This window comes from Lemur catta, chromosome 1, assembly GCF_020740605.2.
Source record: "Lemur catta isolate mLemCat1 chromosome 1, mLemCat1.pri, whole genome shotgun sequence".
Classification (NCBI taxonomy): domain Eukaryota; kingdom Metazoa; phylum Chordata; class Mammalia; order Primates; family Lemuridae; genus Lemur; species Lemur catta.
Window position 1 is genome coordinate 56,338,912 of NC_059128.1, and position 11,637 is coordinate 56,350,548.

An 11,637-nucleotide genomic window follows, 5' to 3' on the forward strand; every position below is an offset into this window, starting at 1 on the left:
AGCCCACACAACCATAAACCAGGCACTACCATTCACTTGGTGCCAGTACCTGAATTGTAAATACAATGGCTCACAGAAAATAATATTTTCAGGGTCGGGTACCTGTAATCCTAGCACTTTAGGAGACCAAGGCAGGAGGATTGCTTGAGCTCAAGAGTTCAAGACCAGCCTGAGCAAGAGTGAGATCCCGTCTCTGCTAAAAATAGAAAAAAATTATGGGGCGCTGTGGCAGGTGCCTGTAGTCCCAGCTACTAGGGAGGCTGAGGCAGGAGGATTGCTTGAGCCCAGGAGTTTGAGGTTGCTGTGAGCTGATGCCACGGCACTCTAGCCCAGGGAACAGAGTGAGATAAAGGCTGGCCTCACCAAAATTAAATCTGTGACATGACAACAAACAGCCATTTTAAAGTGGTGTCCAGTAACCAATACAATGATGTAAATAAAAGAAAGAGTATCAATGTTGGCTGGGTGCGGTGGCTCACGCCTGTAATCCTAGCACTCTGGGAGGCTGAGGTAGGCGGATCGTTTGAGCTCAGGAGTTGGAAACCAACCTGAGCAAGAGTGAGACCCCCGTCTCTACTAAAAAAAACAAAAAATAGAAAGAAATTAGTCGGACAACTAAAAATATATAGAAAAAGTTAGCCAGGCATGGTGGCACATGCCTGTAGTCCCAGCTAGTTAGGAGGCTGAGGCAGGAGGATTACTTGAGCCCAGGAGTTTGAGGTTGCTGTGAGCTAGGCTGACACCACAGCACTCACTCTAGCCGGGGCAACAAAGTGAGACTCCATCTCAAAAAAAAAAAAAAAAGTGTCAATGTTGATTATAAAGATAAAAAATAGAAATAAGTGGTTATAGGAATAAATGACCATAGAAGGGATGACCTGTTGTTGGAAAATTAATATTTATATAGCACTTCACAATATATTTTTCATATACACTACGTCATTTGTTCCTTGCAACATTATTATATTGATACTATTATTCCTATTTTAAAGATGAGTAAATTAAGAATGGGAAAGATTAGGTAACTTGCCTATGTTCACCCATTTAAAAAGAGGCAGAACCAGGGCACAATTACACTTCCTGATTCCAAGTCCTGGACTTTCCGCATAATATCATGCTACCTCTCTAGGACATGGGCTACGTTTAAACGTGTAGAAGAACTTAACTATCTAGGTAGGCTTGTAGAATCTTCATCCTTAGGAATCTTCAAGAAGAGTATATGTCTTAAATAATTTTAACCGGTCTGAAAGCAGACTTTTAGGCATAATAATCTTTTGAGGTTCTTTTCTGCTTTCTCGTTTTCAATTACTATCAGCCTCCTTCTCAGTTAACTTTATGACTTACTATCTCTGCCCTGCCTGTACATGTTGACTGAGGTGGCCTGAGCGTCTGCCTGAAACCTGACCACTCAGTCACAAGCCAGGGTTGCGCAAATGACCGGGAAGGCGGGTAATTGTCTCACTAGGTCACAGCTGTCTGACCAGGTCAGGACTCCGAAGCCCTCCGGAGGCTGCGTTTGTAAACAATCCCGGCCCCTCCCGTTGCCGCCGCTCAAACCCGGCGAGTGCTCCCTCCTGCCACCCCAGCCGCTCTGCTCGTCCCACGTTGTGCCCCTCAGAATTTATGTGGTGGGAATGGCAGCCTTAGGTCTCTGTCTCTCCAGAAGTATTTTGTTTCGTTTTGTTTTGTTAGCGAGAGCCACTCGCAACGTTTTCCGCAGAGACCCTGCCCTGAAATAGGCACGGTGCTGTGAAGGGATCCGAAATCCGCAGGCGCGCGGCCACCTCCGGGCCGGGGCGCGGGCCCGGGGCTCACCTGGGTGTTCTGGGCGGAGCGCCGGCTTCCGTGAGGAGCGGACGCAGCCGGGACCACCGGGAGGATGGCGAGGCCGAGAGTCCCTGGACTCGAGAGGAGCGCGGGGCTCTGCGGAGGGCGGGGAGGACCGCGAGTAGGAGCGGCGGCCGGGAGGAAGCGAGGCCCACGGCCAGGGCGACCGTGACGCGAGGGGTGCGCGCGGGCCCAGCAGGACACGGCCACGCCGCTCACCCTGGTGAGTAGTCAGCGTCCTGGGGTTAGTACTGGGCAGAAAACAAAAACGATCTGCCCTAAACCACCAAGAAATGACTTTATTCCACAGAAGCATTAGAAGACCCTTTTAGATTCAATTTCCGATCATAAAATTCTTCGAGGTTTCACCCAGGGCAGGGGTATTGACACTAGTTATTTCCCAAACCCACTACTTAAGTACCAGCACTTATCTCTAAAGCTGGCTACTTTTCCTAACGACCTTTAAAACACACACACACACCCCCTCTTGTCCAGTTCTCTTTTCCATAGGCCCCTAAGACGCTGTGGTGTGATGTATACTTAGCCTATACGATACAATCAACCAAAAAAAAAAAAAAATGCCTTGAATTAAAACTACTTTTTTAGTGTCCACAGTGTAGTCATTACCAATATAATGTACATAATAATTTTAAAAGAAAATATAGGGTCTAGCTATGACAATCTTAAATTTAGAAATGAGAAAAATATATATAACCAAAAAGCATAGGAATAGTAACATATGAAAGAATGAAGTGGGGCCTTTAACTTACACCATATATAAAAATTAACTCAAATGGATCAAAGTCCTAAATATAAGAGCTAAAACCATAAAATGCTTAGTTAGAAGAAAATATAGGGGGAAATCTTTATAATACCGAATATGGTGAGAATGTCTTGGATATGACACCCAAAAGCACAGGCAACAAAAGAAAAAAATAAATAAAGTAGGACTTCATCAAAATTAAAACGTTTTGTGCATCAAGGGAAACTATCGAGAGAGTGAAAAGACAGCCAAAAGAATGGAAGAAAATATTTGTGAATCATATATCTGATAAAGGATTAATATTCAGAATATATAAAGAATTCTACAACTCAACAACAAAAAACCCCCAAACAATGAAGTTCAAAAAACAGCTAAGATCCTCAATAGACATTTCTTCAAAGAAAATATACACATGGCTAATATGCACATGAAAAGATGCTCACCATCACTAGTCATTAGGGAAATGCAAATCAAAACCACAATGAGATATCACTTCACACCCATTAAGATGGCTGTTATAAAAACAACAACAACAACAACCACCACCAGTCCAAAATAGGAAGTGTTGGCAAGGATATGAAGAAATCGGAAATCCTTGGGCATGGCTGATTGGAATGTAAAATGGTGCAGCTGCTGTGGAAAACAGGACAGTGGTTCCTCAAAATATTAAACAAAATTACTACGTGATCCAGCAGTTCCCCTTCTGGGTATGTACACAAAAAATTGAAAACAGGAACTCAGATACTTGTATACCAATGTTGGTTGCAGCATTATGCACGATAGCCAAAAGGTGAAAATAACTCAAATGTCCACTGACAGATGAATGGATAAACAAAATGTGGTACATATACATACCATAGAATATTATTCAGTCTTAAAAAAGAATAGAATTTTGATATATACTACAACATGGATGAAAACATTGAATGAAACCTTGAAAACATTATGATAAGTGAAATATGCCAGATATAAATATACAAGTATTGTATGATTCCACTTATATGAAGTATCTAGAATAGGCAAATCCACAGAGATAGAAAGTAGAGTAGAGGTTACCAAGGGCTATGGAGAGAGGGGAAAGAGGAGTTAATGTTTAATGGGTACAGAGTTTCTATTTGGGATGATGAAAACATTCTGGAAATGAATAGTGGTGACGGTGGCACAGCATTGTGAATGTACTTAATGCCACTGAATTTTATACTTAAAATGGTCAGAATGGTAGATTTTAATGTTATGTATATTTTACCACAATTTAAAAAATAATTTTAAAAACATAGGAAATATTATTGAAAGCCTCTGTGATCTCCATGTTTCTGCTGCAGAGTGAACGGGTAAGCCACCACAGCATGGGAACTCCAGATACAAATGTGAATTTAGTTAAGGAATTTTCTGTTTGTGTGTGTAGACAATGGATGTTTTGTCTACATTAGATATGATTCTTCTTCTGACTGATTTACCAGAAATATCGGGCCTCTTTTGCTTCCTTTCTTCCATATCCTGTGCCCTGGTTATTGCAGGTAGATGTGGAAAAGAAGTTGCTAGTGATGTAAATAATTTCCTTCACCTTCTAACTTGGAGACTGGCTGAAGGAAGAAGAAAGGTGACTGACAGAGTCCCTGCTGGCTATGCCTCTCAATCACATGACTACTGAGCCACTTAATTCCTCCCCAGGGTCAGAAATGCCAGTGCCAGATTGTTTATGGATACCCTAATCACATTTTCACACTTCTTGAGGTTTAGCTTTAAATGTGTTAAGAATTAGCAAACCAAGTATTTGTTCCTGGTGAGTATTGGCAAATACTGAGGATTATTGTAGAATGTTGACCTTGAACAGAAATTCTACACAAAACTATTAACACCTTGGCAAAAGGAAATTTGTTTAGTAAAGCACTAAATAAGGTGGTAAAGATATATTAAAACTAGTTCCCTTTCTGTGATTAAACTGTATCATCACTATCATTATTTTAGAAAGTTGGGAAGTATTAGTTTGTAATTCTTTAATATCATTATAATCATTTATAAATCATGGTCATTTTTCCCTCGTTAAATGTTCAATTTATATTTTTTAAAAAGAGGTTTATTGAGACCCTTTTTCTAGCAAACAACGTAAAAAACATGTTTAGTAGTTTTACTAGGAGACCTTTATCAAAATTCTCACTAGCCTTATAATGAATAGAAAATATATGGTAGGAAGTGTCAAAAGATATTTGAAGTTTAAAAACAACTCACCTACCAACAAATTATAATATGATCTTGAGCAAGTCACTAATCACTCTTTAACCATTGCTTCTTCACCTACAACCTGGAGGTAATAATGCATCTCCAACCTAGCTAAGATGGAAGTTTACATACAATAAAATAATAGATGGGTAAGCACTTTGGAAAGTATAGCATGCTGTACTTGTAATTATTGTGATAAAGATAGTTTAAACAAAAACCCTTGTGAGGAGAGGGAGAAAAACATATATATATATATATATATACATATATATATATGGCAAACACAAGATGGAGGCATGAGAAATTATAAAATAATCAAGGAATTTTAATCTTATTCTATTAGAATAATTATCCTATTTATTCTTTTAACATTTAAAGGAGTATTTTTTGTGTGCCTTAGTCCTATTCAGACATTAGTGGAAAGAAGTTTAGTAGTTGACACATATAGTCTAACCCACAGTTTCACTGAACTGATAAGAAATTATTGTCAGTTCATCTTCAGAATCCTGGGTTGTTTCAGAGATGCAGAGTAGGATTAGGATGGATCTAAGGGGCTCAACTCAAGGGAGTGAGAGTGGGGGTTCCTTATGACCAAAAAAGCAGAGACATTATAGAATCTTCTAGTTTTGACAAGTTTCAAAAAGTATGTGCTACCGAGGAATTCCAGTTAGCATAAGCATAAGGAATAACAGGACTAAACTGGGTTCTTTGGGATCACCAGAATTATGCTGTGCTGGGGAATTTCTAGAATTTAAGAACAACTCCAATGATACATTAAAGTGGAAATTGATCACATTAGATGCCCCAAACTTCCCAAATTCAGGGACTAGAGATTGAGTTACTGGTTTTCCTAATAGTATAAATTTGTGGTTTTGTACTGTGGTATCATACTAGTATGAGGTTCAGATATGTACTCTTTTTTTTCTATCTTAAGCGTTTTATACTTATTTATTGTTAAACATTAACATTTGAGGAAATTAAGGGTTAAATAAAGTAATTTACATAGTCACACAGACCTGAGATTTGAACCCAAGCAGCCTGGCTTCAGTGTTCATACTCTTAACCATTGTATTATACTGTTGTTTATGCTACTGTGATCGCTTTGCTTTTAAATTAACTCTCACTTGGCCCTAAGACTATAAGAAAATTAAGTGGTGTTTCTAAATAGGTTGGTTAGATTCAGGGCCTGCATGTGTGCACATCCATCCACACACAATTAGTGGACAAATAATTTTGTATGTTTTCAGGAAAAATGTATATGAAAGCTGCAAAAGTATTATAGATTATAAATTTTTATTTTCATAAAACACTAAAAGAAGAATAAGTAAAGATCTGTGGCTTAGATAGATTGAAAGGTAGAAGACAGAAGCATTGTGGCCATTTCTGGACATTTGAGAAATGTATAAATATTTATAAAAGTGTGTTTTCCTGAATGACTTCAGTAGCCATATGGATAATTCGTCCAAATGCTGGCCATATCTTGTATCTTATTATCATTTAGAAATGCTTCACTTCTAAAATAAAAGGTTTAGCTAGTCTAATCTATGACCACAGTCTCCAGTCTTTTAATCTCTCATCAGAGAGAGAGAGAGATTCCCACTATTCCTCATCTCTAGCTGACATCCCTCTCTTAGTGTTCATTTCCTTCCTTCTTCATGATCCATAACTTCAACCACTCTTTTGAGAATATACCTAACTCCTTGACTTTAACGTTCTTGTCCTTCCTAAGTCCTTGACTCTCACCTGAAAAAGTCTCAAATCTATTTGAGTCCATTTGTTTCCTTCTCTGATCCTGCACCTGGGCTGCTGAGTATTGCTGGAGAAAACAACATAACTGTAGAAATTTATTTCACTGCAAGTTCTTGGTCACCAGTCTTCTCCTGGGGCAGGGCCCTCAATGTTGACTACTAACCTTACTGTATTTCGCTATTTCTAATCTCTCTTAGGTTTTCATCAGACATTTTCTACTCTTCCCGTACTTCTGACCCTTCTGCCTATACTTCCTTATTTTTCAGCAGCTGACCTGAATATGTATTACTCAAAGAAAATAGAAGTCCTTAGATAAAAATTGTCTTAACTTCTTCAACTTCAACAACTTCAATATACATAATTTCACTTCCCCCAGTCAGCATCTTTCCTTCTATTTAATATTAATAGTTATCTATGTTCTTGAATTCATTCTACCCCTTTGTGCTCTCTTAATCATCTTATTATTTGTCATCCACCTCCCCAATATATTTAGTTACTTCCTCTCAACTGGATCTTTCCATTAGCATTTTAACCTACTCAGGCTTCTCCCATCATAAAAACCAAAAACAAAACGAAAATATTCTTTGTCCTTTCATCTCTGTCAGCCAGTGCCCTGTTCTTCCTGTTTTCACCTAACCTTGAAAGAGTTGTATATACTCACTACCTACATTTCTTCACGTCCCACTCATTCTTAGGTCCATTATAATCTGTCTTTGACCACCAACATTCCCTAAAACTACTTTTACCAAGGCCACCAATGACATCCCAGTCCCAAAATTCCAATAAAAATTTTTAAAAATTGAGATGTAATTCACATATCATAAAATTCACCTTTCAAACTATACAATTCAGATATTTTTAGTATATTCATAAATTTATGCAACTGTCACCACTAATTCCAGAACATTCTCATCATTCCTGTACCCATTAGAGATAATACAAAGCATACCCATAGACAAGTAGTTGGTGTCAGTATGCCTTAATGGAATAAGCACTGGCACAGGAATTATGACCAGTGTTCATATGCTATTTTCTGTGAACAGTTTGGTCATATACTTTTTTGGGGGGAGGGGGTTAGGAGTATTTTTTTTATTCTTCTGTAGGAACTCTTTAATATTGTAAAAACGAATTCTTTTCTGCACTGAATTTTTTAGTTAAAAGAATTAATTTTGTCTAAGGTATGACTGAGACATGTTTTTCCCCAGTTTATTCCTTGTTTTGTGACTTTTCTTTTGGCTGTTGGCTTTGTGTTGTGTTTTGAAAGGGTTTCCCCTTTCAGACATACCAGAACAGCAACAACAACAGAAAAAACCCTTCCATGGTTTTTTCTAATATTTTCACATTATTTTACATGTAAATCCTTGATTCATATGGAATTTATCCTAGGGTAAGCTGTGAAATATGGATCTTACTTTTTATTTCTGGATAATTATTTTTTCTTTTGTTTCAATTCAGTTAATTGAATAATCACCCTGCTATTTAAATAGCTACTTTTATCATATTCTAAATTCACTTGTTTTAAAATGTATTTCTCTACTTACTATTCAATTTAATGAATCTACTTATAAGCCAATCCCACACTGTGAAATTATTATTGCTTTATAACATGTTTTAATATCTTCTTGTTTCAGAATTAGCTTATATGATAGACTTTAAATGTCCCTATTAAGGAATAAATTTCATCTTGTTTATTTCAGCCTTTGAAAAGATTTATCTTAATTCTAAGATAAAACCACTATCTCTATTTTTTATAATCATATCTTCATAACCATATCCATAGATCTTAATCTAATATAAAATTTTGAATGAAAAAGGGCCAGAAAAAGAGTCTTGTAGCATTATCCCAGAGCCCTATTACTCTAAGTGTGGTCTGTGGACCAATCTCCCAATATTACTTGGTTATTATAAATTTTGAACCTTGGGTCCGAACTCAGATTTACTAATTCAAATCCTGCATTTTAACAAGATGTCTCCCAAGTGATTTGTATGCACATTAAAGTTTGAAAGAAGTGTAAAATACAGACTTCTCTCTATGATGATAATCTACAACCGTCACTGCACATTAAATTCACCTGGGGAGTTTTAAAAAATACTGAGGACTGGGCTGCACCCCCAGAGATTGATTTAATTGGCCTGTGGTTGGAACTCTGGGCATTGGTATTTTTAAAAACCCCTAATTGCAGCCAGGGTTGAGGAACAGTGCTCTAGAATTACAGCTTGCCATTGTTAGGGTACCAGTTACTTAAAAACCAGGCATGGTGTCTTTATCATCTGATGGGGTATCATTAGAAAACAACAATGATCTGAAAGCATTATCCATCCAACTTGCATCTCCAGAACTTTTTAGCTGTTGGACCTGTCTGGCTTGGTTTTTTTATCTCACCATATCTTTGGTTTCCTTGATAAACAACTCTTGCTTCCTGATACCTTAACCACCTCTTCATCATTGTTGTTCTGACACCCAATAAACTTGCCTACTCACTTTAATAAGGAGCCACAGACTTGTACCTGTGTTTCTGCCCTTCTATTTTACATATTCTTGTTCATGAACCTGGTATAATTTGATCTCTCCCTACCAGTTCCAGCTTTGGTGGTGTGAGAGATTTTAGTTCTTTTGTACTGTTAAAATTCCATACTCATAAATACTTCCTATCACAGCAGTCAGCTCATCTCACTGTCCAGCCATGGTGATTAGTGATGGCAGGCTATGGAATTCCCAATCCAGTAAACTTAGCAAAAAATATCTTTTACCATTTGATCATTTCATCAAAATTATATGGGATTCATTTTGAATGACATTTTTGAAACATTTTTTTTTTATTTCTACTTATTATGGGGGTACAAAAGTTCAGGTTATATATATTGCCCATGCCCCCCCATACCCCCGAGTCTGAGCTTCAAGTGTGTCCATTCCCCAGACAGTGCACATCGCACTCATCATGTAGGTATACACCCATCCCCTTCCCCCAAACATTTTGGCTTCTAATGATCACTATGTATTTCCACAAATGCCCATAAGCCAGTGTTTAATAAACTGCTGTATAGAATGTTGCAGGGTGTCAGAATCAGGCTTTCTACCATGTAATTATTGGAATATTATATTATTGAAAATTTGGAAAGTTGTCACAGTTTTCCGGAAACCTGCTCACCTCTACTTCCTTTTTTCTTGAGCTGAGGTCTTGCTCTATTGCTAGGGCGAGAGTGCAAGGGCATCATTATAGCTCACTCCAACCTCAACTTCTGAGCTCAAGTGATCCTCTTGCCTTGGCCTCCAGAGTGGCTGGGACTATAGGTGCATGCCAAAATGCCTGGCTAAGTTTTGTATTTTTTGTAGAGACAGGATCTTGCTATGTTGCTCAGTCTGGTCTCCAACTCCTGGGCTCAGGCAAGCCTCCCTCGTGGCCTCCCAAAATGCTGGTATTACAGGCATTAGCTACTGCGTCCAGCCCCTACCTCCTTTATAACATAATTTCTCAGAGATTACTATAATATAATAACACTGATTCTGAAATCAATGGGCAGAGTCTTTCAGTATCTAGGTATAATTCTTTGGAGTCCTGGTGTCTTCTTGAACTCTGTTGAAGTGAATGGACGATCCTTTGTTATTCCTTTATATATTGTGAGCTTCTAGTCTGCCTTCAGTTGTTCATTAACATACGTGAATGAAGCATCATGATATGCTGAACTTGGACAAAGTTGAATAACCAAGGAGTTTCCTTCTCCATTCATTTGGAGGTAGAAATACGTCCCCAACCAATACATACTCCATCTAGTGTGAATGAAATGGATTGAATGGGGTAAGGTTCTGTGTGTGAAAGTAGCTGGTCTTAAAGTTCCAGATTTCTAATACTGTACTGGTATTACAGATTTGCAAATTTTAACACCTGTCCTAGGGGTGTGGATAATGTTTAGAGTTTTATCTGTGGGGCCTAGAGAGCAGTTTCCGAGTAGTATTTTGATTTCTTTTTTCCAGCTTGAAAATATTTCTTATTGCTCAGGAGATGGAAACAATATAGTAATCAAGTAGTCCAACTCTTTTTAGCTAAAAAAACCACACCATTTTCTTCAAGCAGTAAGTTTATTTCTTTTTTGAATTATTTCTTCTCTCCAACGTCTGAAGAGTCTGCAGATAGAAGATAAAGACAATTTATATCAAAGTTGAGATACCTTATATCAAGATGGAGATTTTAAAATTTTGGTATTATGATGTAAATTTCACTTTTTGGATATACAGTCAGTACTAAAGGCAGATTTGACTTAACAAATATTTACCAAGTCACTTGTAATATATTTTATGATCTGCCTCAAAATCTGCCTTTTCCAACTTTAGAACAGTGATGGGGAGGAGAATTAATAACAATGACTATATAGCTAAAATTTACTCCATGCCAGTCACCTATTTTTTTGATCCTTACAACAATCCTCTGAGGTAGGCACTATTATTAACTCCATTTAATGATCAGGAAATAAGCACAGAGAATTAACTAATTTACACACATTGTTTAGTTGTAGCTAAACAGAGGTAGGATTCAAATCCAAGTCTACCTTGACTGACTTCAGGGAATATGTGAGTAACCACAACACAAACTGCTTCTTTCTGTTGTGGTTCTTTGCTACACTGTTAGGTAAAGCTTGCCTTTCTGCCCTCCTTCAACTTGTCAGCAGGATATTGGGATATTGAAGATTCAGACTTGAAATGATGCTTGGAAGTCTGAAAACTAAGCAATTGTATCCCACGTGTGTGTGACAGGCAGTGAGGGGGTGGTTACTAAAACTGCCTGTTTTCCATCTGTGACATATGAAAACAAAAAAAAAAAAAAAGGGAGGGAACTTTTTGAGCCCTTCTGCTCTGGTCTTTGAGGAGTTCATGGACTCAGTGGCGCCCACAGGAACTACTTTAATATATGCTTTCTTTTCTATCTCTGGCATTCCTGCACATATCTGAAACAGGCAGAAATATGGACATGTACCCTCCCCCAAGTACTCTTATGTTACATTTTCCGGTTTTGAACTCAACATCTGATTATAGCCTATTTATCAGAATTATGTACAGCAAATAACAGAAAGGAGAATATGTT